Source organism: Macrobrachium nipponense, chromosome 3 (genome assembly GCF_015104395.2).
Source record: "Macrobrachium nipponense isolate FS-2020 chromosome 3, ASM1510439v2, whole genome shotgun sequence".
Classification (NCBI taxonomy): domain Eukaryota; kingdom Metazoa; phylum Arthropoda; class Malacostraca; order Decapoda; family Palaemonidae; genus Macrobrachium; species Macrobrachium nipponense.
In genome coordinates, this window is record NC_087202.1 from 9,723,874 (window position 1) to 9,750,277 (window position 26,404).

Below are 26,404 nucleotides of genomic sequence, written 5' to 3' on the forward strand. Positions count from 1 at the left end.
TTACCTGTAAATCCAATGTAAGATTGGGTCACAGTGGCTGCATGGGATTTCGTATACCCCAGAGTCCTTTGGAGATGTCTTTTGTTGGACGTTAATCAGGGATTTGGCTAAGGTGTTTGGATAAGTAAATACAAAAGGGTTCGATTTTCCGAGGGGGAGGGGTTGGTTTATTCTCTTAATCGTGTCCAGGTGGGGAATTATTATTTTATTGTTGGGTGTATCTCTGGTCTTGTCTTTAGGGGGTCGGTAGAAAATTACGTTTGCTTTGTGAATTGCTTTCTCAATTATATGGTCAGGATATTTTAAAGACGAAAGTTGCTTGCGAATTAGTTCAATTTCTTTTTCCAGGAATTCTGGGGAACAAATTCGTAAGGCTCTTAAGAACAAGTTACTAGCTACACCTATCTTGATAGTAATGTCATGATAGCTAAAGTAGTGAATGTATGAAAGTGAGAACGTTGGTTTTCTGTATATGGTAAATTTGTATTCTGTCGTATCTCTGATTATTAAAACATCAAGAAAAGGAATTTTGTTGTCTGTTTCCCATTCAACTTTAAATTTGATGCTGGGCACTAATGTGTTTAATTTCGAGAGGAATTCATTGAAATTGCCCCACCTATTATCCCAAAATGTTAGGATATCATCCACGTATCTCATCCACAGCATGTTTTTGGGTTTTATTGCATTTATTACTGTAGTTTCAAAGTATTCCATGTACAGATTGGCTAGAACAGGACTTAAAGGACTACCCATACTACACCCGAATTTTTGCTTGTAGAATGATTCCCCGAATGAAAATACGTTATTAGATGCACATAATTCAACTAGCTTTATTATTTTGTCAAGCGCCAATGGGAAATGATCTGAATAGGGGGATAATTTTAGGCACTTTTTCTCCCAGTCACATTAAACATTCGGAAGATTTTTGTCACAATTCAAGGAAGCAAGCAAATAATTACCCACTTCACAAACATAAAACTTTTTAAGCCATTGACGTAGATTTCCTGTTCAACTAAAGTACCAGTACAGGACGTTCTTCAGTTTTTAAGGGTAAAATTATCCCCCTATTCAGATCATTTCCCATTGGCGCTTGACAAAATAATAAAGCTAGTTGAATTATGTGCATCTAATAACGTATTTTCATTCGGGGAATCATTCTACAAGCAAAAATTCGGGTGTAGTATGGGTAGTCCTTTAAGTCCTGGCATCAAGGGGGGGATGAAAGAGGAGCCGTTACAGAGACTGAAGCCTCGACCCATCACCGGAGTTACCATAACATAAACAACAATTCGAGTACCCTTGGATGATGTGTCCTTTATAGCACTTTAAACGTCTAATAAGCGAAATGTATGTCAATCTCGGTACGTAATCGTATAATACTTTGATTTTCCGATAAATTCACAAAATATTACTATACCTAATATCTTTCATTAATGTCTACCATATATTACAATTAGGCTATTGGAGTGGGGCATTTTAGGGGAGGGAACCTAAACCATATGAAAGCACCCTAGAAGACAGAACAACAATGGAAACAATCAAGGTTACTTGTGACCCCTTCACTATCGGTTGGAAACCAATTAACTTTTATAAAATGAAGCGATATCAGCTGATCTCTGTTACCTAGTAATGAGACCATTGAAACTCTCCACATGTGTATGTGTGTTACTAGGTAATTAAGGTCCTAACGCAACCTAACCAAACCCAACCCATTATTAATTAACTGAAAAAATTTCCATATCAGTTGTTTTGCCAAGATTACTGGAATTCCAAGGTAGTAGGTTGGCCAAGACACTAGCTGTCCATTGAGATACTAGGCTACCTACCTACTAGGGTAAAACATCACAGCAGGCCAAACAGGCCACCTACAATCAACGCTTGCCACCCTCCGAAAAAGTACATTATAACGCGTCCTGACACCGGAGATGGGCATCAGTCGCGACTTGTTGTTGGTGAGAAACGGAGCTAAAGACCTCTACTCTCCTTTCGAAGTAAGTATTTTCTCCAAAGTTAGAAATTAAGGCCAAATTTTAAGATTTAAACAGAGGGTAGTGAAAAGGGTGGCTACGGCAGTGGAAATCTCACCAAAACGCTTTAGAAATTTTTACTTACAACTAAAAATGTTTCGAAGATTGACGCCATCTTGATGTTTACGGAGTCGCTTGTGTCAACAAACTTCCCATTTCCTGTGCTAAATCTGCACAACCCACTTGTACCCATAGACGCTGGTCTGGGGCACTTTCATCACAACAATCGTAAACCAACTTCTTACCAGCACTTATTCAAGGGGACTACGGCATTCTTTGCGGCGTTTTGCGCTCTTCAATTGTTATCAGTGTTGTCAATTGGTAAAGTGGGTTTACCCTCCAAACTAGGTAGAAGACTTACACAAAACCGGGGAAATAAGTGAAATTAGCGTATCTATTTGTATTATATATACGCACATATTACAGCAATTTTATCATTACTGCATTACTATGACAACTAGAATTCATCGAAACAGTTTGTAAATGCATCGGCGTATGTGTGACGCTCACTAGATTGGCAACGATGAGTCATTTTTCCTCACGTTGTCTGCTCGTAAGTATACATCCGAAACATTTGTAATTTTTGGGGGTTAATTTGGTTGCAAAAAAGGGATAATAGACATGAATTAAATAAACATTTTGAAGTAAAGTTAAACTAAATATTGAGTAAAGTAAACAATTAAGGGAATAAAGCTTTGCATCTCGCAATCAGTGTTGTCGTCTGCTGCTCGTAACTGTGTTTGCGGAGTGAGTGCTTAGGAACCAGGAACCACAGCGTGGTTCAAGTGCACTGAATTAAGACCAAAATGTGTATAATTACAATCAAATAAGCACTGTGGAGTTTCAGTTGTGATGGCAGTAAGGATAAAAACCACGATTACAAGGTAAGAATGAAATTTCAGTTCCAAACCTCCATAACCCCTGGGAATAACAAGTTTCATACTTTCACTAATATAGGCAACAAAATGTTGTTTTATTGTGCTGATTACAACTGCAATCTTGAGTAAGATCAATAAACGTTACATATATACGCTAACATTGTTCAAATGAGTGCTGGGAAGGCTGGGGAAAGATGGTGGCCGTCACTGATGAGAACCTTCCATGCAAAACGTAGCCGCCATATTGGATTTCAAAACTGCCTTGAAAACATATTTTACGAAGAGCTCATATGCTTATTTTAGTTTGTATGGGGCTTTCATATATCACATTTATGTTGACGAAACTCAGATCTTTTAAATGGTATGCTTAGAGTTGCAATTGTATTCTTGTTTCACCAATTAAATATCGAGTGAATAAGACCCGTCCACCGTGATGAGGGTTGGCCTGCCGTGGTGTTCTACCCTATCACATGAGAGATGAAGGCTAGCCAGTACATTCTGTGGTTGGGGTCCCTCTCTGGTCACAGACTTTTTCTATGCCTGCACCAATTCACTATAGTCTGGCATATTCATTACGTCTTATACTGTTGACATACACATAAGGTAAAACACCGCGTGGACTGGCCAACTCACCAACTATCACGGCTGGCCACCCTCCGAAAAAGTACTTTTAACGCGTCCTGACACCAGAGATGGTCATCAGTCACCAGTTGTTGTTGGTGAGAGAAGGAGCTAAAGACCTCTACTCTCCTTTCGAAGTAAGTATTTTCTCCAAAGTTTGAAATTAAGGCCATATTTTAAGATTTAAACAGAGCGTAATGAAAAGGGTGGCCAACGCAGGCCCACAACACCAAAACGCTTTCGAAATTTTTATTTACGATTAAAAAACTGTAGAAGATTGACGCCACCTCAATATTTGCGGAGTCGCTTGTTTCAACAAACTTCCCATTTCCTGTGCTAAATCCGCACACCACTTGTACCCATAGACTCTGGGGCACTTTCATCACAACAATCGTAAAACGGTCCCTTGCAACAATGTTTTTAAGGAAACTATGGTTTTGGTAGAAGACGACGACGAAGTGTGCACTAGATAATTATTTAATTAAATAGTAAAACATCAATTTGTTCCGACACGGCATACAAACCTTCGGTCCTTTTACAATAGGAAGGTACTAGCGGCTGGATAGGTCGTAAGCTTTCGAACAAGGGGTTCGGTAGTTAACTGCTTGTCCGACAGGCGCGCGCGCGCGACTGGGAGGTAAACAAACCACTTTTGCTTTCGGCCTCACAGCGAGTGGACGTGTGTGTTCTACGCTCTCTGCCCGCTTCTCGTCGTTTGCTTTCCCTGGTTGTATGGTTGTGCTTCTCTTTAGTGTGAATCATTGTAAGTGCAATCATTCTTTCTTTTTTCATCATTAAAGTGATCTTGATCGATTATGGATTCTCCACGCCCCGCTACTCTCCGGAGATTGTGTCCGGGTACCGAAGGGCGTAAATGCGGGAAGTTCCGCTCCTTCCCAGAAATCGATCCCCATATTTTGTGCACTCGGTGTCGGGGACGCGAATGTACCCGCGCCGAGCCCTGTGAAGTGTGTATGTCTTGGTCGGAGGCGCAGTGGGGCTTGTACGAAGGTAGGAAGAAGCGAAGGCCTACAAAGGAGTCGTCGGAGAGCTCTCCCGCGACTCCTTTGGTTACGGACACTTCGTCTTCTTTCCTGCCACCTGCTCAGCTCCCACGTTTGGCGCCTTCCCCTGCGGGGGGGGGTTTCTAGGTCCTTCTCCTACACCCGATCTGTCGAGTGTGGAGGAGGGCGCGAGATACCCGACGTTGAGTTGTACTCTGGGTCCTCTATCCGTTCGTCTACATCGCACGGACGGGTAGAGGATCCTGCTAATCACCCGACCTTTGCTTCCTCAGGTGCTGTTGCTGCGAAGGACGACCTCGGACAGGTGTGGGCATCGTTGGGTCTGCAGGGCGTGCCGAGTGTCCAGGGGCTGCTCTACCATCTCGCTGGCTCTGTTGCGGTCACGCACGCTACGGTGACAACCACTACCACGACCCTGTCGACCCCTGGCTATGCTTCACCTCCTCACCTGGTGTATTCCCCGCACGCGGTGTCTGTCACACCAACTCCATCGGTGCAGGGGCCGATCGCCGTACCACGGGGGAGTGTGATGCCGCCGCCTGGGTTTGCCGTGCTGCCTCGACCGGACTTCGTGTGCCCGAAGAGCTCGCCCCTGGACCTCCCACCAGTACCTAGGATGTCTGTGCCGCTGGTCCATCCACCTGGTCTGCCTGTACAGCCTGCCGTACAGGCAGGCTGTACAGGCTGCCCAGCCGCTGTTTACTGACGTGATGTTGCCGACTACCGCTGCTGTTCCTGTGTCTGTTCCTGCCGTCTACACTGCTGTTCCTGTGATGCCCTGCACCCTGCAGATGTTGTTCCCTGTTCGTGGGGCACCCGCTGCTCCCGATGCCGATCTGTTCGGACAGGTGCGTCCGGGCCCTGTTGCTTCGGCAACAGCAGCCCCGGCTCCGCCCTGGATGACGGATTTGACATCGGTCCTGAGGAAGCTGACGAAGAAGAAGAGGAAGAGGAGGAAGGTGTCGTCGTCGTCTTCTTCGTCTTCTTCGTCGTAATCATCGTCTGCCGCCTCTCCCCCTTCATCTTCTAAGGCTTCACAGCCTAAGAAGAAGAAGGTCGCCTCCTCCCCCCCTAAGAAGTCTTCTTCGGGAGCTTCTAAGGGCCCGTCTCGCTCCGGTGAGACGGGGGGTTCTTCCGCTGGTCATCCTGGCTCCTTGGGAGGCAGGGCCCGTCTCGGAAGAAGACTACGGGGACCAGAGGGGTGCCGGCTAACACCGGCACTTCCTCGCCTGCTGTTAGTGGTGCCACGGCAGCAGGATCCGTCTCGGCCTCTCGTTCGCGAGAGGTACCGAGTGTACGGTCGCCCACCAGCGACCGTGCAGGTAGGAACCAGACCTCTGAGCCAGCTCAGCGTCAGGTTCACGGCACGGAGCGAAGACTGGTGACAGCCGCTACGCGACTCTCACCAGACCAGCTCGCTCTCGCGGCGACCAGCTGGCTACCCGGGCTGACGTGACGGTCTATGACCGGCCACGGGCTGAGGCTGGGAAGAGGTCCCCCCGTTCGCCGGCGCCAGCCACGGGCTGGTACCAGCGAAGTGACGTGCCGTGAGGATATGCACCGGTCTCACCGTAACAGTGGAGCTCGCCGGTCGCCATGACCGTCGCTCTCACGGAGAGCGATGGGTTCGGGTCCGTCCAACAGCACCAGCTCTTCTGACACACGATGAACCCGGGGCCGCTGTGCTCAGTCCAGCCGTTCTCCACAGCGAGACAGCTCGATCGCCACCGCGGGTTGGCGATCGCCTGCAGCCCTCCAAGCCCGCTGGTTCTGCCAGCGAGCGAGGGGGGAGCGTCAGGTCTGCCTCCTCCCGTACCTCAACCTCCTCGCGGGCTACACGGGAGGAGCGAGGTATTGAGGAGTGATCGTGAGGGGTGCGCCCCTCATGATCCCACCCACACGACGCACTACGTACCAGGCACGGTTCTCGGACTGGCCAGGTCGTATGCGCAAGTGGCTGGAGGAGACCGAGAGGGGTCTGTCGCTCCCTTCCCCCCCTCGAGGGGGGAGGGTCTTGGGAGGTGCTCCTGTTCGAGGGACTGGATGGTCCTACTCCTCAGGATGCAGTCACTCCTGAGATCCAGAGGAACTTTGCCGAGGTAATTGCGCTATGAAAAATTCGTCAGCACACGACCTCGGGGAAGGATCGCCGCTCCCACCTTCCGAGCCCACGTCCCAGGCTCGAGTCGTTCTGGGGCGGGGCCCGAAGAGGGAACCCAGACCGACAGTGGGACTGCCGCGATCGGCAGCTTGCCGACTCAGTGCTGGACCAGGTAGAGTCTCTTGTCTCCGGACAAGACGGTTCTCTCAAGTCTGGCAGGTCGAGCAAGCTGCTTCCGCCTCCTCTACTGCGACAGCGGCGTTTCTACGTGCCGTCTGAAGACCCGATGCCGCCCAAACAGGTGAACCCGGAGTTAGCCAGGCTAACGCCGGGTGTGTCTCTGCAGCAGCTCCTGTCAGAGAACCTATGGTTCTCGCAGCAAGAGGGCACTCGGCTGGAATCCAATGCCATGGCAGCTTTCCAGGCCGTCTCCTGGATAGAACTGTGGTCCCTCACGGTGTCTAAGGTCGCACCCAACTCCAGGGGGAATTTCTCCCGAAGATGACTTGGCCTTCAGGAGACTTTGCCAGTCTGGGGGAAGAGCCATCTCCTTCCTTGCCCACCAGACGGTAAACCTCGTGGGCCAACCTGGGTTCTCCGACGTAGGGACGATCTGTCCTTACTCGGGAGTTTCCAGGGCGGCTGGGCGTGAAGCTGGCATTGGGACTTCGCAATGGACCGTTACAGAGTTCCCCGTCTACTCTTCCCAGGAGAGATGGTGGGGGGACGCTGCGGTGGAGAGAGGCGCACTGATGACAGTGACCGTCTGGTACACCAGGCAGTTTCGAAGGCTTTCTGGGCAGCCTCGAACTGCGGCCAAGCCAAAGAGCTCGGCTAGCGCTTCCACGGTGGCTAAGACGGTAGTCGCGTCGAAGCCCCGTGGAAAGACTCTGTCTTCTTCAACTTCTGCAAAGGGGGGCCGTAACCAGCCCTCCTCCCAGCCCTCCTTCTCGCGAGGAGGCTCTGGGAAGAAGTCGAAGAAAGGGGGGAAACGCTAGGGACAGCGTTCCCCCTCCCCACCTGCTGCCGGAAGTGGGGGGGTGCCTGGCCAGCCATTGGGCAACTTGGCAGCGCTACGGCGCCGAGACCTGGATAGTAGATGTCTTCGGGAGGGATATCTATTACCCTTCGAATCTCGGCCACCTCACCTCCAACCCGGTCCAACAGCAGTCGTACGTTCCAGGATCTTCGAAGGACGTAGCATTGAGACAGGAGATCAAGACCATGCTGAGCAAACGAGCTGTAGAGATCGTCACGGATCAGTCACCGGGCTTCTACAGTCGACTTTTCCTGGTGGAAAAGTCTACGGGGGGCTGGCGCCCGGTGATAGATCTCTCTCCCCTGAACCGGTTCCGTGCTCGACTCCATCAGGGAGAACGATTTTCATGCTTTCAGTGGACTTGAAGGATGCGTATTTCCAAATACTCATTCATCAGTCCTCCAGAAAGTACTTCCGCGTCATCCTCGACGGGACGGTGTACCAATTCAGGGCACTTTGCTTCGGTCTCTCAACCGCCCCACAGGTGTTCACGCGAGTGTTCACTCTGGTGTCTGCTTGGGCCCATTCGCACGGGATACGTCTGATGAGGTATCTCGACGACTGGCTAGTCCTGGCGAGCTCCCGCTCGCAGTTGCTACAGGACAGGGATCGGCTACTCGAGTTCTGTCGCGATCTGGGGATCGTTGTGAAACGTCGAGAAGTCCGATCTCGAGCCCAAGCAGAGATGAAGTACCTGGGTATGCTGATCGACACGGTAGCAGGGAGAGTCTTCCCGCAGACTCGCGGTATCAGCAGATTCAGGGAGGCAGCCAACCAGTTCCTGCTCCGGCAGGAACAGGTAGCTCAGCGATGGCAAGTCATGATCGGACACCTGTCGTCACTCGAGAAGTTAGTCCCTCACGGGCGTTCTCACCTGCGGTCTCTTCAGTGGAGGCTAAAGGAGAGTTGGTCACAGGCAACGGATCCCCCAAGCTTTCCAGTGTCGCTGACACCGGAGGTGAGGCAGGACCTACCCTGGTGGCTGGACGACAGGAACCTCTTAAAGGGAGTGCCTCTGCGCACTCCCCCCCCAGAGATGCAGCTGTTCTTAGACCCATCGACCGAGGGGTGGGGCGCACACCTGGAGGAGTTGCTGACTTCAGGAGTGTGGGACGAGAACGACAAGCACCTTCACATCAATGTACTGGAACTCAAGGCAGCGTTCTCGCGCTCCAAGAGTTCAGGACCGCTTGATGGGACACTCAGTGGTGTTGATGTGCGACAACACCACGGTAGTGGCCTACGTCAACAAACATGGGGGGGCCTAGTGTCTCTCCCGTTGACCAGTTTGACACGGCAGGTGCACAAGTGGGAAGGGCCGAGGCACACTCAATAGAGACCTGTCGGCACGCTACATTCCAGGGAAGAGGAATGTAGTAGCAGACAAGCTCAAGCCGTCGGGATCAGGTGATAGGGACCGAGTGGTCTCTACACCAGGACGTGGCGGAAAGGCTCTTCGACCTGTGGGGGCGACCAGTCGTGGGATCTGTTGCGCCACCCGGTCCAACAGAAAACTTCAGTTTTCTTTTCAGCCGTGCCGGACCATGGGCAGCTGCAGAGGACGCTCTTCAACACAGTGGGACAACCTCTTCGTCTACGCTTTCCCCCGTTCAGCCTGATTCGCAAGGTGATCAGTCGAGCACTGGTCACCCCGAATCTCAGGAGATCCTGGTGGCTCCCAAATGGCCACAGGCCATTTGGTATCCGGACCTGCTGGCTCTTCTCGCAGAAGAACGAGAGAGATTCCCCCTTGCCACAACCTTCTCGCCCAGCCACAGTCGAGCGGTACCACCAAGCAAGTCCAGTCCCTACGACTTCACGGCTGGCTGTTTATCCACCATCTCTTGCGAACGAGAGGCTTTTCTCGTAGCGCAGCAACAGAGATGGCTGGAAACGTCCGTCAGTCCTCTGCAGGTGTGTACCAGGGGAAGTGGGCCGTCTTCTGTGGTTGGTGCGTAGACGGGGTATATCTCCTCTCAGAGCCACTCTTCAGCAGGTAGCGGATTTCCTCGTTTTTCTTCGCCAAGAGAAGCCCCTCTCAGTCCCCACAGTCAAAGGATATAGAGCGCCCTGGCACTTGTCTGAAACTGAGGGGATTGGATATCTCGAACTCGTTCGAGATCTCCTTGCTCATGAGGAGCTTCGAAAGGTCTTGCCACCCAGGGAACTCAGGCCCCCTGCGTGGGATGTGACTCTCGTCCTTAGGAGTTTGACTCGAAGACCATTTCGAGCCACTCCGAGAGTCGTCAGACAGGATCTGACCCTCAAGACCCTCTTCTTGCTGGCCCTGGCATCGGCGAAGAGAGTAGGGGAACTTCATGGTCATCCTTCGATGTACGACACTCCAGGGGATGGGGATCTGTGACGCTCGATTTCGTCCCGAACTTCGTTGCGAAGACTCAGAAACCTTCGGTCCCTGACAACAGGTTCGAGTCTTTCACGATTCCCTCCCTAATGGACTTCACCGATAATGATGCGGATGAGATGCTGCTTTGTCCTGTGAGGGGCGCTACGGCGCTATCTGAAGAAAACTCGACACCTCAGGCCTGAGTGTCAACGCCTCTTCGTTAGCACCGGGGAGGGTAACCAAGAAAGAAGTATCCAAGAACACTCTTTCGTTCTGGCTGCGGTGAGGTCATCAGGAGGGCGTATTGAGGCTGGATGGTAGTTGACGGGACAATCCGTTACGTTCCCGTCTGAGAGGCTCACGAAGTCAGAAGTATTGGCCCATCGTTGGCGTTTTTTCCGTAAGAACTTCTCCGTGGCGCAGGTCCTGAAGGCAGGTGTCTGGTCTAACCAGACTACCTTCACCTCTTCTTACCTTCGGGATATTGGCCCTACAGGTGCCTGGAGTACCTTTTCCTTGGGACCCGTGGTGGATGATCAAACAAGTTGTGTAGCAACCCACGGAACCCTCGCAGGCTGAAACAGCATCGAGTCCTGGTGGTGACTGTGCGGATGGAGTGTGAATGAGTGAGTGACTGGCTTTCTCTTCCCATCTCCTTTTCCTCCTCTACCTGTGGGCAGAGGGCCACGGTCGTCACTACGCTGGATGAGGACGAGATGCAGGTGGGCTATATGACAGAGCCCCATCCTATCCCTTTCACTAGGGATAGGAGCAGAATATCCACCACTTCCTCCTACAAGGGGGGGAAGTGGATGCCAACAAGAGACAAACCCATGACTTTATATTTGCTCCTGTACAGGAACAAGTTTCCTTACATTCTTGCTGGTACGAAGAGATAACGGCTGTTGCCGCTCTCTTAGTACTCGGTTTCCAGAGGTACTTGAACCATTGATCCTGCGGTGCACACCCCGATCAATCGTACAGATGGCTTGGATCCCTCCCTTGCTCTTACGACCAGGGAGGCATTCCAAGGTTTGGGCGAAACACCAGTTCTGTTTCCACAAAAGAACTCAGCATTGCCTCCCACCAAGAAGTTGAGTCTTCCTATTGTAAAAGGAGACCGAAGGTTTTGTATGCCGTGTCGGAACAAATGACAATTTGTCCAAAATTGCATTTTTCCTAACTATACAACCCTGAGGGTCCTTTTACACATAGTCCCACCTCATGCCACCCTCACTTCTGCAGTTTTCTTGGGCCAAAAGCAAAAAGTGATTTGTTTACCTCCAGTCGAGCGCGCGCGCCTGTCGGACAAGCAGTTAACTACCGAACCTTGTTTCGAAAGTTACGACCTATCCAGCTGCCGCTAGTACCTTCCTATTGTAAAAGGACCTCAGGTTTGTATAGTTAGGAAAAATGCAATTTTGGACAAATTGTCATATTTTACATATTTATGATGATTAATTTGAAAATATTCGTTATTGAAAAAGTAACTCGATTCCTGACTCAAATTTAAGTAATTATTTTTCGGAATTAGAATGTTTTTTTAAGTCCTGTATTATGACGTCATGACATCTGGACTTTTGTACCAATAGTATATAAATGAATTGCTATACTCAACTATCTTGCAGAACAGTTTACCAGTTATTCATGCAGATTGTTATCAGCTATTCATGTTGTTATAATCGTAATGCGCATATATATCTTTATTATTTACTTTTTGGATATATGAAGATGTTTTACTGCCGGATTACCGCCGTAGTGTGATGCAATCGCTTTCGCTCCCTGGGCCTCTTGTCTGTTTTCGCACCATAAGAAATTAATGGGGCCAAATTTGCAATGACCAGAAAGTCGTTAAAAGAGGAAAGTTAGCATTGAGGAGCATATGTTTTGATTGAGAAAAATACAAATTTATACAATAGCTAGCTTGTAAAAAATACTTGATTACAAAAAACTTGATTGACAACTAAACAGCATACCTACTATGGGTTTCAGAGACAGTGCAAGGACGTTTTTTGGCAATATTTTCTGTAACGAACACTCGTATCAGAACGAGATTTTGCTATAGTGTATTACACCCTGTGCCGTAATTTATAAGGGTATCGTGAATCACTAATCATAAAGAATAACGATACTTGTCCTTGTACCAAGAGACAAAAACTCCATTATCCAGAAATGGATAACCAACACAGCAGTAAAAGGCTCCACCTACCCTCTCCCCCCACCTCCACTGCCACCCCTCCCCTTCTTCCTTCCTTCACCTTCCTTTCTCTCTCTCTCTTTTGCCAATTGGTATGTGTACACCCTCCAAACTAGGTATAAGACTTACACAAAACGTGGAATTGGTGAAATTAGCCTACGTATTGGAAGTATATATAGTACATAAATATTAACACAATTTTATCATTATTGCATTACTATGACAACTAGAATTCATGGAAATAGTTTAAAATAATGCATCGGTGTATGAGTGAAGCTCCACTAATGTGGCAACGATGATTTTGCTATTCTTAGCATGCAAACATTAAAGGTTACATTTATTTCTGGCATACATACTAATATAGACTTAAATTAATGAAAAGTGCTAGAAAAAAAAAATTATAATCCACTAATCTGTCGTCTGCTCTGCGATGGTTTTCGGCAGCCAGATGTACGACAAGTTTAGAACCATTGGATTGTATTACTCTAGAAATATCTGTAATTTTTCGGGATAATTTGGTTGCAAAAAAAGGATAATAGACATGAATTAAATAAACATTTTGAAGTAACAAAGTAAAGTTAAACTAAATAATGAGTAAAGTAAACAATTAAGGGAATAAAGCTTTGCACCTCATAAACAGCGTTGTCGTCTGCTGCTCGTAACTGTGTTTGTGGAGTGAGCGCTTAGGAACCAGGAACAGCAACGTGGTTCAAGTGCAATTTGGAGTGGATTAAGACCAATAATGTGTATAATTACAATCAAATAAGCACTGTGGAGTTCCAGTTGTGATGGCAGTAAGGATAAAATCACCGATTACAATGTAAAAATGAATTCAGTTTAAACCATGCCCCCGGGAATAACAAGTTTCATCTTTCACTAATATATTTCACTAATATATGTTGTTTTATTGTGCAGATTACAACTGCAATCTGGTGGATTGTCCGTGGTTAGACCGGCCAGTCTGACGATAGCCGCCATATTGGATTTCAAAACTGCCTTGAAGATATATTTTACGAAGAGCGTCACATGCTTATTTTAGTTCATATGGGGCTTTCATATATCACATTATGTTGATGAAACTTCAATCTTTTGAATGGTATGCTTAAAGTTGTAATTGTATTCTTGTTTCACCAATTAAATATCGAGTGAATAAGACCCGGCCAGCATGTTGACGATGGATCATCCATGATTGTTTACCCTATATAGCTATGATATTTAAATATAATTAAAGTAATGTTCTTAGTTCTGTTTGCTGTATACCTTCCATTATATCAACATCATAAAGACTGTTTTAGGAAATAGTTTAGTGATTTTTTTACCTATATATATGCCCTACTTGGTTTTGCAACTGCTTGTGCTACAGTACAATACCTAGTGTTCATGGTAGTGTATGTCTTTAGAATTATATGTAATTGCAGTGTGCCATCATAAATCTTTACTTCTAGTATTTCAGGTTGGTCTGTTTATCAGTTACACAAACTGTGACTTTCTCTTGAGGTACTTGAGATGGGCACCAAAGACATTATTTACCAAGCAAGAGTGGAGGTGACAAACAGGCTCATTACATACTGGTCCAAACTATGTTATGTTGTCAAAGAAAAGGCTTTTCAGAGTAAGTGTACTTTTAAATTCGTTTTATTGAATGAAAACTATCTTACAACACTAGGCATTTTATATGCAATTTTATTTGAGCAGTTTATTTGTGATTTCTCAGCTTGATATTGTTAAAAAATATTAGATCCTAAGTCATTTGCTTATGTTTAAGTATCTGATGTGTGATTGTCAATGAGTATATTTGAATTGCATGAGCAATGCTTTTACCAACAAGAGTAATATCTGGTTTTGAGAGCAGAAACTCATTGTTCTGTCTTGTAGAGAGTATAGTTTATTATTCACTAAGAAAGTTAAGAATTACCTGCTCTCTGACTATTTTTCAACATGACCATTAGTTTATTTCAGTAATAAGTCTCACTCCATTTTTAGAAGCACAAAACAATTCTTGGAGCTTTGCATGTTAGCATTTTATTACGTATTTTGTTTCAGACCTTACAGTAAACAGGAAAGAACTCTTAGTGGAGTCTACAGTTCTCCAGGAAATGAACACAGTATTTCTCTATGCATTTTGCTAGGTAGACACTGCTAGTATATCTTACTGTTTTAACTTTTGCTAATAGAATAAGGAAAAATTTACAGCAGTTAAGATGTTTTCAAGATAAAACATAATAAAGAATCATTCATTAGGAAAAAAATGAAAGAGCTTTAATTTACCTTGCTAAGAATGTTACCACAGACTAGAACAGCAAGAAAAGGAGATCAAATCTGTCACCGTGGAAGAGGAATATGTTAAAGCTGAAATGGAAAAGAAGTCAGGATAAATAAATAAGCCTATATGTGCAGAGATATTTTGGAAGAAAGAAATATTTAAAAAAGAAGCAGCTCGTATGCTCTCTTGAAATGACAAGCACCAGAATCTAAGGTATTGGCAGTTTGTTTGAGTCAGTATGACAGCGTGACACCTCAACCAATTAAGTTTGCTGATAGTAGCTCATTACAGTGGAAGTTGCCAGTGAAATTAAACTCATGGAAGATGGAAAACAGGACATTTTTAAGAGAAAGGAAATACTAGTTACTTTCGAGTAATCTGTAGAAGGTGATAATTCTAAGATGCAGATAACATCCTGATAACAGTTTACCCTTGGCAGGACATGTATCAAAAGCATACAACATTAATACCATCCCCTATCTTGGTGTAATCAACTTTTCAAATGATATGTACCTTCCTGACTGCATTTGATGATGTATCTCTTAAGTGTCTGAAATAATAAGCTTGGCTATCAGCTTTGCCAAATGTTCAGTATTGTTCATATGCATAAAACAGCATTTTATATAACCAGTGAAGTTTGTGATAGTAAAAGGGTTTAAGATTGACCAAAATATGTTGCTTTTTCCAGCATTCATTTGTGTACACCACCACTTGTGCTGCTTTTGGATCTACTGAGGCTTTACCACTTCATTTTACATAAGATAGAGCAAGTAATCATCAGAAAAGTACAGTGGGAGCACACTGTACCATTTCCTGTACAAAACCAACAATCATGGTTCTATTATGAGGGCTGATACAACAAATACCAAATAATTGGTATGAAATATTCAGTGAATTATATTTTAAAGGAATAGATGATGCAAAAATATATTAAGAAATAATCCTTTATGTGCAATATGAACTCATCTCCTGTGAACAGCAAGTATATGCAGATGCATATCTGAAAGAGAAACTGTCCCCGCAAACACCACGAGAATAGCCGAGTTACCTTGACCTAAATTAAGAGGTGTGAAGCCATTTATAGTTCAATAAAAAGAACACCTGAAGGTGAAGAGTGCAGTTCACTTGGTCATGTCCTTTTTTTAATGTCAATGAAAATATCTGGTGATACTGTGTTTCAAAAAGCTAATTTACACTTGTAAAGTGTTCCTTAGTATTTTCAGCTTGTTTACTGTATCGTTTATTTTTTCAGTATGTATTTTTAATTTTTGTGGGTATGCATTTTCATTTCTACCAGAGATTGCATTCAGTCATTCGTGTGCTCATTTGCAGGTCAGCAGTTCTCCTAGAGGAAGAAGATCAAGAGGGAGACAGAAAATTAGATGGCAAGATAAAGTGAAGGAAGATATGGAGAGAAGATGTTTAGTGGAGGATGATGCCTTTGATAGAAGACAGTGGAGAAGGAGCATCAGGCAACCGACCCATAATGTAGGGATAACAGTGGGAAAGAAGAAGAAAAAGAGTTTTCTTCCAGGAGCAGCCGAATTTATGTACTACACCCTTAGACGTATTACCAGACACCTACCCAACAATCTACAATCCGTCAAAAAATGAATAACTTTTGGTGAGCAGTGCAGTCTTGACTTAGTCCTGAAATAAACAAAAGCCCCTGGTTAATTTGACTCAGTAGGTTTTAGTTGTGTAGGCAACAGTGGATTTGTCCTGTATTTTATTTCAGTTTGGTTGTGATAGACCGAATGAATTTTCATTATAAGAAAAGAACAGACACCAGTTATTGACGCACCCACCATACAGAGTAATACAGACAAAGGTTTAAAGAGATATTTAAATAAAAAAGATGAATAGAAGATTATTGAGTAATGTCTCAGTTTACGTCTACAGCAAGTACGTAACCCGGTTTTGTCTGTAAGTCAGAATTTAATCAAGCGTTTTGACAGGAATCAGTGAAAATTAAAAAAATAAAATACTTGAAACAATTCCTGAGCACATAGTATGAACATATAGTTCAAGGGTAAATATTATCCATGCATTTACTGTACAATAAATAGTAAAAAGAAACAATTCCTTACCTGTACTCCTGTGGTTGGCTTGCATATTCGGCATTGCAAAGGGGGTTGAGACAGGCTTGACTAGGCTATTGGGTGGAGGAAAGTGCTGGAAATACTGGGGCAGGTGAGTCTAGAGAGGCAGAACCAAAGACAATACACGAAAGATGGGAAACTGACTATTTATACCATTAAAAAAAACATCATCCAACCCATCAGGATGCGCGCCATCTATTGATCTTGCCCTCAACTAAAACTCGGCTGTGGCGCTAGCGCGGCTTTTTTTTAAAAATGTTAAATTTATCTTATGCTCCAATAAACTTCTCTTTATAAATTATTGAATACTAAATCGATCAATATTACTTGTTAACATGATTATAGGGCTCTATCATAGCTTATGACTTATATATTAGGCATTTCTGAATCATTAAATAAAATCCTTCAGTTAATGTAACATTAATTGCTAAGTATCTTTATCTAAAATTGAGAGGGCAGTTAGAATGAAACAAACTTATTCTTATATTATCTTATTATTTCACAAATATACATATAGTATACAGTAATTATTTTCCTTTTTTTGGGCTTTGTGCTTATGATTGTACACTGTACATACCTAAGCGACCTGTACACAAATGTTCTTGCAAAGAACATAAACAAAGTAAGAGAAATGGCACATGCTTCATTTGCATGCAATAGTCATACAAGTCATGCAAACAAAACATGCATATATCAGAATTTAAATAGCAAACAAAGCATGGGATAATCAAAACCAATAATATGAAATCAAAATGAAAAAGCAGACTTAACTTGCATGCTGATTAGGCAAAAGTTAAGCAATATTTGTTAATAAAACTAAGAAAAGTACAACAACAAGTAGTAAAAGTAAGGTACCCTTTTATTACAAATGCAATGCTGTATGTTTTACAGAATACTGTATAAGCAAAATCTAGGTTTAACTTAATTTTCATAAAAGCAAATAAAAATTGAAATCACAAATCAAATAGGAAACAAACCTATTTATAACAATTTATTAATTGCGGGAGTTCTTAAAAATGCATATTGAATTGGCACCCTTTTATGAAGGTAATGTAACCAACACTTCTGCCTGGTATTTTCTAGTAAAATGCCATTTCTGCAAGAAGCATGCACATTCCTAAAAAAAATTTGAAACAATTATTCTAATTGACTTGAACCATGTTTCTTTTTGCATCATGTACAGTACAAGCAAATATCATAGGTTTTTCACACCTTGTTTTGCCAATTTATTACTACTGTATTACTGCGTACATTTGCTGCCAAATGGTAATTTTACTTTGGAATACTATGTGGGGTGTTGGTATCAATTACAAGATTTCATTTAAAAAATTGAACAATTATGAGCATATAATGCAGAAACATAGATGAAACGGTGAGAATGGATCTTGTGGGAACAGATATGATGGTTTGCATGTAATTTTCTTTTATTTTGAATGCTTTTATCCATACATATAGGAAAATTCAATCATAGATTAAAAGGTTAGTGAACTTGAAATTAAAGTAAGACACTCTAACTTAACTAACCTACTTATGCTCTCCCATATGAATGCTCCCACAAGATCCATCCTTCCTGATGAAACAACTTTGGTTCGCTAAATAGTTGCTTATTAATGAAAAATTAAGGTAAACATTTATAACTACAACCCAATGGTAAGCTGCTGAGAATATAACATAACTACAGTATATAACATATACAGTATATCAAATTTGCTGTGAGTAGCCTATCTGGAAAAGGCATGGAGACCCAATATTCACGAATTGTATGACACTGATAGGAATTGGTATGTTTATTTCATATTCTAGAGATTTTCAAGATATGCAAATATAACTTTAAGGTATTTATTTGAAATACAATTGACGCCTGTAAATGACAAGAAAATATATTGTTTTTCTAGTTGAATTTTGATATGTTTTTGCAAGATAGCTTCATTTCCATTGCAAATTACTGTTGACATCGTTAGGTAACTGTTGGCATGGTTATGGTACTGCTGATATGGTTAGGTTTACTGTTGACATGATTAGGCTACTGATGTACACTACCAGGAAGGTTAGGTTGGTTGTTGGGGTTTCAAATGGCAAATATTTTTTTCTAGTCGAAAATCACATATAAATATATTTTCTTTCCGCTTAGAGGCGTCCACTGTATTGTAAATATTTTCCAATATTTATTTCGGAATAACACTGCACCGACATTCAATTTTGCTTTGGTCTATTTTATTTCTTCATTTTCTCTAAAAGTCATCATGTACTTTGTAACAGATGTAATGATTTTATTACCTTTCTTTATTCTGAGGAAAAGCATGAAAAATCAGATGGGGAAAATCATTTTCGTCCTATTGCAAACCACACACGGGTGATGATGGCTACGCCCACTCATGATTGAAATTGAATGCCCGCTTTGTGAAAAAGTAAACAAACATACTATGTAGGCAGGGAATGCTACCGCCTCTTCATTTCATGCCAGGTACTAAATTGTATGCGGCCGATGCGGCTGTGGCTTGAGCTTCCCATCTTTCGTGTATTGTCTTTGGGCAGAACTTTAAGAAGGTGCTGGAGATACTGGGGTAGGGTCGTCTAGTTCTGTGGAACCTGCAGAAGGTGCTGGAGATACTGGGGCAGATGAGCCTAGTTCTGCAGATACACCAGTGTAGGCTTCAGCTTGAAATCACCAGCAGTATAAGCCCCAAGAAGCAAAGTCAATCTCTCCTAGCTGACTTCATGGCCTGGTGCTGTCTTTTCTTTGGCATTGTATGTGTGGGTAGGCATCCATTTCCTTAACAAACTTGTCTCATCTCCATTAACAAACCTGTCTCATCTCCATTAACCCGTAAGAGCCAGATAAAAAAAAAAAACATTTGCAGCACCCCAGGCTGGGGAAATTTTGAGGTCAGCCAGTTCAAGAAAAAACACATAAAAAACTCATTAATGGAAAAAGGAAGATATGCAAATGCACATGGGGTAAGAAAAAAAATTCTAAAAAAAATTCTCCCTACCTCCCACTTCTTCCTCTTCTTCTTCCTAGCTTAAACCCATTTTTATATGGGGTCGCCATTGCGAATGAGTTGTCTCCATCGATTTCTGTCTTGTGCCTCGTTCTCATTTATACCTTTCAATTCCATATCTTCCCCTACACAATCACGCCATCTCTTTCTTGGTCTTCCCTTCTTCCTTCTACCCCGCACTTCCATTTCCATCGTATGTCTTCCAACATGATGTTCCTCCCTTCGTAATAGGTGTCCATACCATCGAAGCCTTCCTTCCTGTATTTTCTTCGATATTTCAGCTACCTTTATCGATCCTCTTATATACTCATTTCTAATCCTATCTTCCCTTGTTACTCCCGACATCCATCTCAACATTCTCATTTCTGCTACATCCATCGTCTTCTCTGTTTTCCTCATACTTCCTGTTTCTGTTCTATATAACATTGCTGGTCTGACCACAGTCCTGTGGAACTTTCCTTTCAATTTCAGAGGGACCTTCTTGTCACAGAGTACCCCTGATGCAGACCTCCAGTTATTCCATCCTGCCTGAATTCGGTGTCTCACCTCTTGGTCCATGCTTCCACTATCCTCTAATACGGACCCTAAGTACTTGAACTTCTGTACTTTCTTTATTTCTTCCCCACCCAATCTTATGCTACTTCCACCGTCCTCAGTAATACTAGAACACATATATTCGGTTTTTGATCTGCTTATTCTCATTCCTCTCTCCTCAAGTGCTGCTCTCCACCTCTCCAACCTCCCCTCCAACTCCTCCTTCCCCTCTGAGCATAACACAATGTCATCCGCGTATAATATGCACCATGGCACTGCTTCTCTAACATCCCTGGTCATTACATCCATCACGATGTTGAAGATGAATGGGCTAAGTGCTGACCCCTGGTGTAATCCAACTCCTATCTCAAATCCATCCGTCTCTCCAACACTACACCTCACTCTAGTATACACATTCCTGTACATCTCCTGAATAATTCTGACATACTTTTCCGGCACCATCTTCTCCCTCAAACATCTCCATATTTCTTGCCTTGGCACTGTGTCATAGGCCTTTTCAAGGTCTATGAATACCAGATGCAGGTCTCGTTGTTTTTCTCTGAATTTCTCCATTAGCTGCCTCCCACAATAAGTTGAAAAAGACTATTTACAACCCCTTGTGGGGCTTTTTTTTTTCTACAAGACAATCATAAATTTTACAAAATTATACATGTTTTTTCTAATGAAATATTTATTTTATTTTCTAAAATTAGAATTACAGCTCACACAACTTCAAAACAGATAACTAAAATCAGTAACAAATTCTGAGTATATTCTTAGTAAATATTTACACAAATTTACTGAGATTAAACATGCTGTAACATTTTTGGATTATACATTTTTTTAAAAATATTTCTTTGCACTTTTCTTTGCAAAAGTACTGCTATAAGTGATATAGTACTATCATAAAAGATAAATAAACCCAACAGCAACCCTTGAGTTTATTTATGACCAAATAAATAAACAAGATGTCATGGGAGGAAGAGAAACACAACATGCCCCCTTGAAGTCAAGACCGCAACTAACATATGAATATCAGCATCCATCTAATAGCCAGAAAGCCTGATCCACAGTATTGCAGTATAGGCTGTATAAGACTTAGCAATGAGCAGGTGGCATTAAACACCTGAAGTCATTCTCTATCTCTCTCATAGGGCTCAGCTGAAGATTCCCTTCTTGAACAAGAAGTGAAATTTGGAGCAAGGTAATGTCTAAGAAGTTAGATGGGTAGGTGGGAGACATTTGTGAAAATTCCTGTAAGCTAAAGTTAAAAGATATGCTGTTATATAGTATAATTGTGATTTAGATATTTTGAAAAATATAAAATTTCAGTACATATATTGCTTGTGCCTGTTTGAATCTGAACAACTTTTGTGTAGAATTTGAGAGAATGTTTACTAAATGTTTCAATCTTTTCCTTGTGTGAATTATTATCAAATATTGTTAATGTAATTGCATAAACCTTGATTTTTTCTCTTTTCAGGTTAATAGCATCTGTATAAAGTTGAAAATCTACCCATAGAAGAATTGTCTGCCAGAATTCATAACATCCCTTATACCTGCTGGTATTGTCAGGCCAGCTTTGTCTAACAGACGACATCAAGCTTTGTCTGATCAGTCGCTGACTTTCCTTTTGTTTTGAGAGGAATTTTATTATGACTTCTGCACCTATGCAGCCTATTCTGGGGGTTATATTTGTATGTACAGATGATATGTATCAGGTCTGAACATTCCTCAGTTTTTAGATAATATTTTTGAAAGATACCTTTGTATCTATTAGATGGCATTCAGTGGAAAGGTTCTTGGGAAATAATAATTTTTTTCTATGTGCTGTGCAATGACTGCAGGGGTATACTGCTAAAATTCATTATTAGTTTTTCTTCTTTTGTCACTTTCCAAGCCTTGTAACCTCAATTTCTGTCTAAGTCATGTACAATCATGTACAGGCAGTCCCCGGGTTACGACGGGGGTTCCGTTCTTGAGACGCGTTGTAACCCGAAAATCGTTGTAAGCCGGAACATCATAAAAAATACTAGGAAAATCTTACTTTAAATGCTTTGGGTGCATTGAAAACTATGTAAACTGCATTCTTATTGCATTTTTCATCAAAAAAACCTTGAAATATTGATTATTTTCCATATTTGGTGTCATATTTCTTCTGCCAGATGAGCGTTGTAGGCGTCGTAACCCTGGAACATGCGTCGTAACCCTGGAAATAATTTCTGATGAATATAATTGAAAAGCGCCTTAACTTCGGAACGTCGTAAGCCAAACCCGTCGTAACCCGGGGACTGCCCGTATTCAAGGCTTAGTCCCTTGGACAATGAAGCCTTTGTTAGTTGAAGATTTTGAGAACAGTTTTCCTAATGCGTTTAGTCTGTTTCTTTAAGTTCCTAAACCTGTACAATACTTCTTTTGGTTATGTCGTCTTCTGTAAGTTTAACCTGTAAATGCTACTTTGTGTTGAGCATTCTTTTATTTGTATTTGATCTTGTAAGAAATTAGATTAATGGCATTATAGTGACATCTTTTGTTTAAAATAGTTAATGTTTTGGGACTTTGCAAGAATAAGAATAATGAATATAAGTACTGTAATGAATATAAGTACTGTACATATATTTTAGAATGAATTTGTTAATTGGTATTATCAAGTCATTTAATAGAATTAGAATATGTCTAAAAGTCATTGTATGATGATGGTGCAATGAAGAAAGTTCATGATACGTTACATACTTGTATGATAAACCGTCGGATGGATTTGAATGGAAGAATCATTGTAAAATATGAGCTTTGCAAAACAAATGTAATTTTTAAGCATTTTATACCTGTTGCTCTTTATGACGAATTTACTTGTTAAGCAGTTGTAATAATTTTCACTTGTGCAGATGCCAGTGAGCTAAATTCTGTAATGGGCTACAATGGGCGTGTTCATTTTTGCATAATTTGTGTCTTCAACTACAGTAATTTTCCATGAGCAGGATAATGTACACTTGTATTGGATGAATATCGTCATGTGCAGAAGTATTTTATATTAATACTGTATAGTTCACCTTAGTTCACCCAAGATTTTTTGTTCTGCATTAACAAACCTTTACCAACATGTAATCATGACTATAAGAACTTTTGCTTATGTAAGTAGATCAGCCGGGAGGAATGGGTGTGCATAAATCAATCAGTCACTCTTGCAAGATTTTATGCTCTTAGACTTTATATTTAAAGTTTTCAAAGAGAGGTTATTTTGTATGATTCCCAAGTTAGCCTTGAGGAAAGAAGTGAGTAATTTTTGTTAAGCATTCATTTTGAATGTTTTGAATTTAATCTTAGTGTTTTAACATAATTATTAGAGAGGGAGGCAGGAAAGGAAAAAGGAGATAGTAGTATCACATGGATCAAAGAATTTAAACAAGTTGCAGCATTTTAGCAATCACACAAAGAGAAGGAAAGCAGTCACATAATGCATTAAAGTACCTCATGATGTATGAAATTAAGGCATTGTAAAACCATAATTCCTCTCTTACTCAACGAGTTTACTTGTCTTTTTACATTCTGATTGTAAAAGACACCTAAATAGGTATCGTTTGTTGATTGTCAGACGAGGACCGTTTCTGCATATATTTCTCATTTCAAGTATTTATGGTTTTTTGGAATTAAATTGATTTCAGCAATTAGTTTTGTAGCCACTATTTATATTCCATCAGAACTAGTTGATTTATTTCATATTTCACATGGTAGTACATGTCCTGATATAGCAGTTCTCTAAAAATATTCAGAATGTATCGGTCATACTTCATGCAGGGAATTTCAGGCTTCCTTAGGTGTATAGCAATATGTATAGCAATTTTTAAATGGCAGTCTCTCATTCATTTTCCAGTTCAATGGTGCATAACTAAAAATTGGTTAAAGGGGTGAATTTTTTTATCTGGTACATTGAATACAAAGTTCTGCTGTAGATGGAAGCTCACTGGCATTCTGCACATTTGTTGTTCGTGTTTTATTTTTGTTCAGGTTTTATTAGTTTTAAAAGGCAGAACACGTTTTCCTTTTTGAAAGGTTTTGTAAAGTGAAGCAGAGATCCCTTTTTTTTTATCTTTCATATGAAATGCTCTGTTTTGTACATGAACTTCCCTGCCAGATATATACTTAGCTATAGTCTCCGACGTTCCGACAGAATTTCAAATCTCGCGGCACACGCGACAGGTTGGTCAGGTGGTCTACCTTACCCGCCGCTGGGTGGCGGGCGTATGAACCAATCTATCTCTCCAGCCAGATTTTTTTCTGTCGCTGAAGCGATAACAACTGTTGTCGTTTCATTCCGATATATTCTTCATTTCTCGCTTGCCTGGAGATTGATTTGGACATTTTGGTGACGTATTCGCTCTATTTTGGCTTGGCATACGCTGATTGTGGACCGATATTGACTTTGCGCTGGATTTTCCTGTAGAATGCCTGATTTTGATTCTGTTTTCAAAACTCCGGTTTTGTTTAGAGTATGTTTGACTGATGGATGTAAGGTGAGGTTACCGAAAGCTGCGGTTGACCCTCACACTATCTGTGTTAAATGTAGGGGGAATGAATGTTCGTTTAGTAACCCGTGTCAAGAGTGTGAGGTTTTGAACGAAGATGAATATAAGGCTCTTTCTTCTTATATTAGGAAACTTGAAAGGGATAGGGTACGTAAAGCTTCTTCAAGGAGTTCGAGCAGGTTGAGAATGAGTGAGAATGAAACTAACATTAATGTAGTTTTAGAACCTTCCTCCCAGGTCTCAGCTCCTGCTCCCCGCACCGAAGCCGTAGATTCGTCTTCGGAGGCGGCGGCCTCAAAAGCTTCCTTGTGTTCTAAGGAAGACAAGAATCTTCGTACTGATCAAGGTAAGAGTGTCAGTGATGATAAGTGCAGTGTACCCAGTGATGTGGAGGGTGCTTCTCACCGGCTCCTTAGTGCCTCCAGGCCTAGACCTCTTCCAGACTCCCAGTTCCAGTGGAGGGGAGGAAAAGTCGAAAGCTGCAGGAGGGCTAGGGAGAGCCCCCACCGGTCAGGGCGTCCCTCGGCAGATCCTGAAGTTCGCTCCCAGGCTGCCTTGGATCGAAAGAAGAAGAATATTCTTCGTCCATGTTTTTTCGTCATCCTCCTCTTCTCCTTCGCCGAAGCATGGTTGGAGCTCTAAGGAGGCGTCACGCCCGTTGAAGAGGGCTGCGGAGGCTCCCTTCAGTACGTTAGCGTCCAGCCCAGAAGACTTTTCTGATGTAGCTTCCTTGCAAGCAAAGAAGCCTAGGAGATCCAGTGATCGCCCTCCTTCTCCCGCTCCTCGCGCTGAGCTTGCTTCGGAAGAAGATCCTGGGGACTCTCCTTCTCGAGTGCTAGCGGGTGGCCTACAAGCTCAGATCACAGCCTTGGCGGACTCCTTGGCATCGAGATCGCGTAGAAGGAAGGATTTGTCTCTCCCTATCAAGAAATCGAGGCGCGTTTCGTCGGAAGAGCGCTCTCCTTGTAATCGGCGATCTCCTTCGTTTTGAGGATACTTCTACACATCGTAACTTTTCACGAGAGGAACACCACTCCCGCTCGGAGGTGTCGAGAACGCCATTCGTCGGATAGGCGCTCCTTTGGACTTTGAAGATATTTCCCCAGATCGGATTCCTGCCTTGGGTAGACGCTCAGCCCCTTCTGTTTCTCCTTCTTCTAGAGTTCGTGCAAGAAGAGAGAGTCGCTCAGGTCATAGAAGACTTATTTCGTCATCTCCGTCTCGTCTTTCTTCTCCTCGCCTTCTCAGAGAACCTAGGAATGCCCTTCTGAAAGTAGGCGCGCTTCTCCTTCGACTACTGTCGTCGGGCGTCGGATACGTGACTGGTAGGCGCTCATCGCATGGAGTTCGCTCCTCCCCTGTAAGACATCAAGAGTCTAGTAGGAGCCCTGCTCCTGGTAAGCGTCCTTCTTTTAGTAGCTGTTCTCCTGGAGAAAGACGCCTTGATCCTCGTTTGCTTCATTCTCCTAGTAGGCGCTCTTCGTTCTCGAGACTCCTACTCCTGATCGGTCTCCTCTTGCTAGAAGTCAAGAACGCCTCAAGCGCCCTGCTTCTGTTAGGCGCTCGGAGCCTTACAGACGTTCCCCGCCCCTTGGTAAGGACCAAGATCTTGTCGACGGCCCCTGTTCCGTTTAAGCGCTCGGAGCATAGCAGCCGCTCTCCGCTTCGTAGGCATCAAGAGCCTCTCAAACGCCCTGCTCCTGATAGGTGCCCTATTTTTAGCAACGTTTCGCCGCTTGGTAGGC

The 26,404-nt window shown here is 43.1% G+C and overlaps 1 long non-coding RNA gene across 1 annotated transcript; it reads left to right on the plus strand.

Moving 5' to 3' along the window:
- The first annotated feature begins 1,261 nt into the window (after window positions 1-1,261).
- On the plus strand, window positions 1,262-25,062 carry LOC135221618 (uncharacterized). The gene is made up of 4 exons (XR_010316052.1): window positions 1,262-1,361; window positions 13,681-13,847; window positions 15,831-16,122; window positions 21,620-25,062. It is a non-coding gene; the product is annotated as an uncharacterized LOC135221618 (long non-coding RNA).
- Window positions 25,063-26,404: the final 1,342 nt, after the last annotated feature.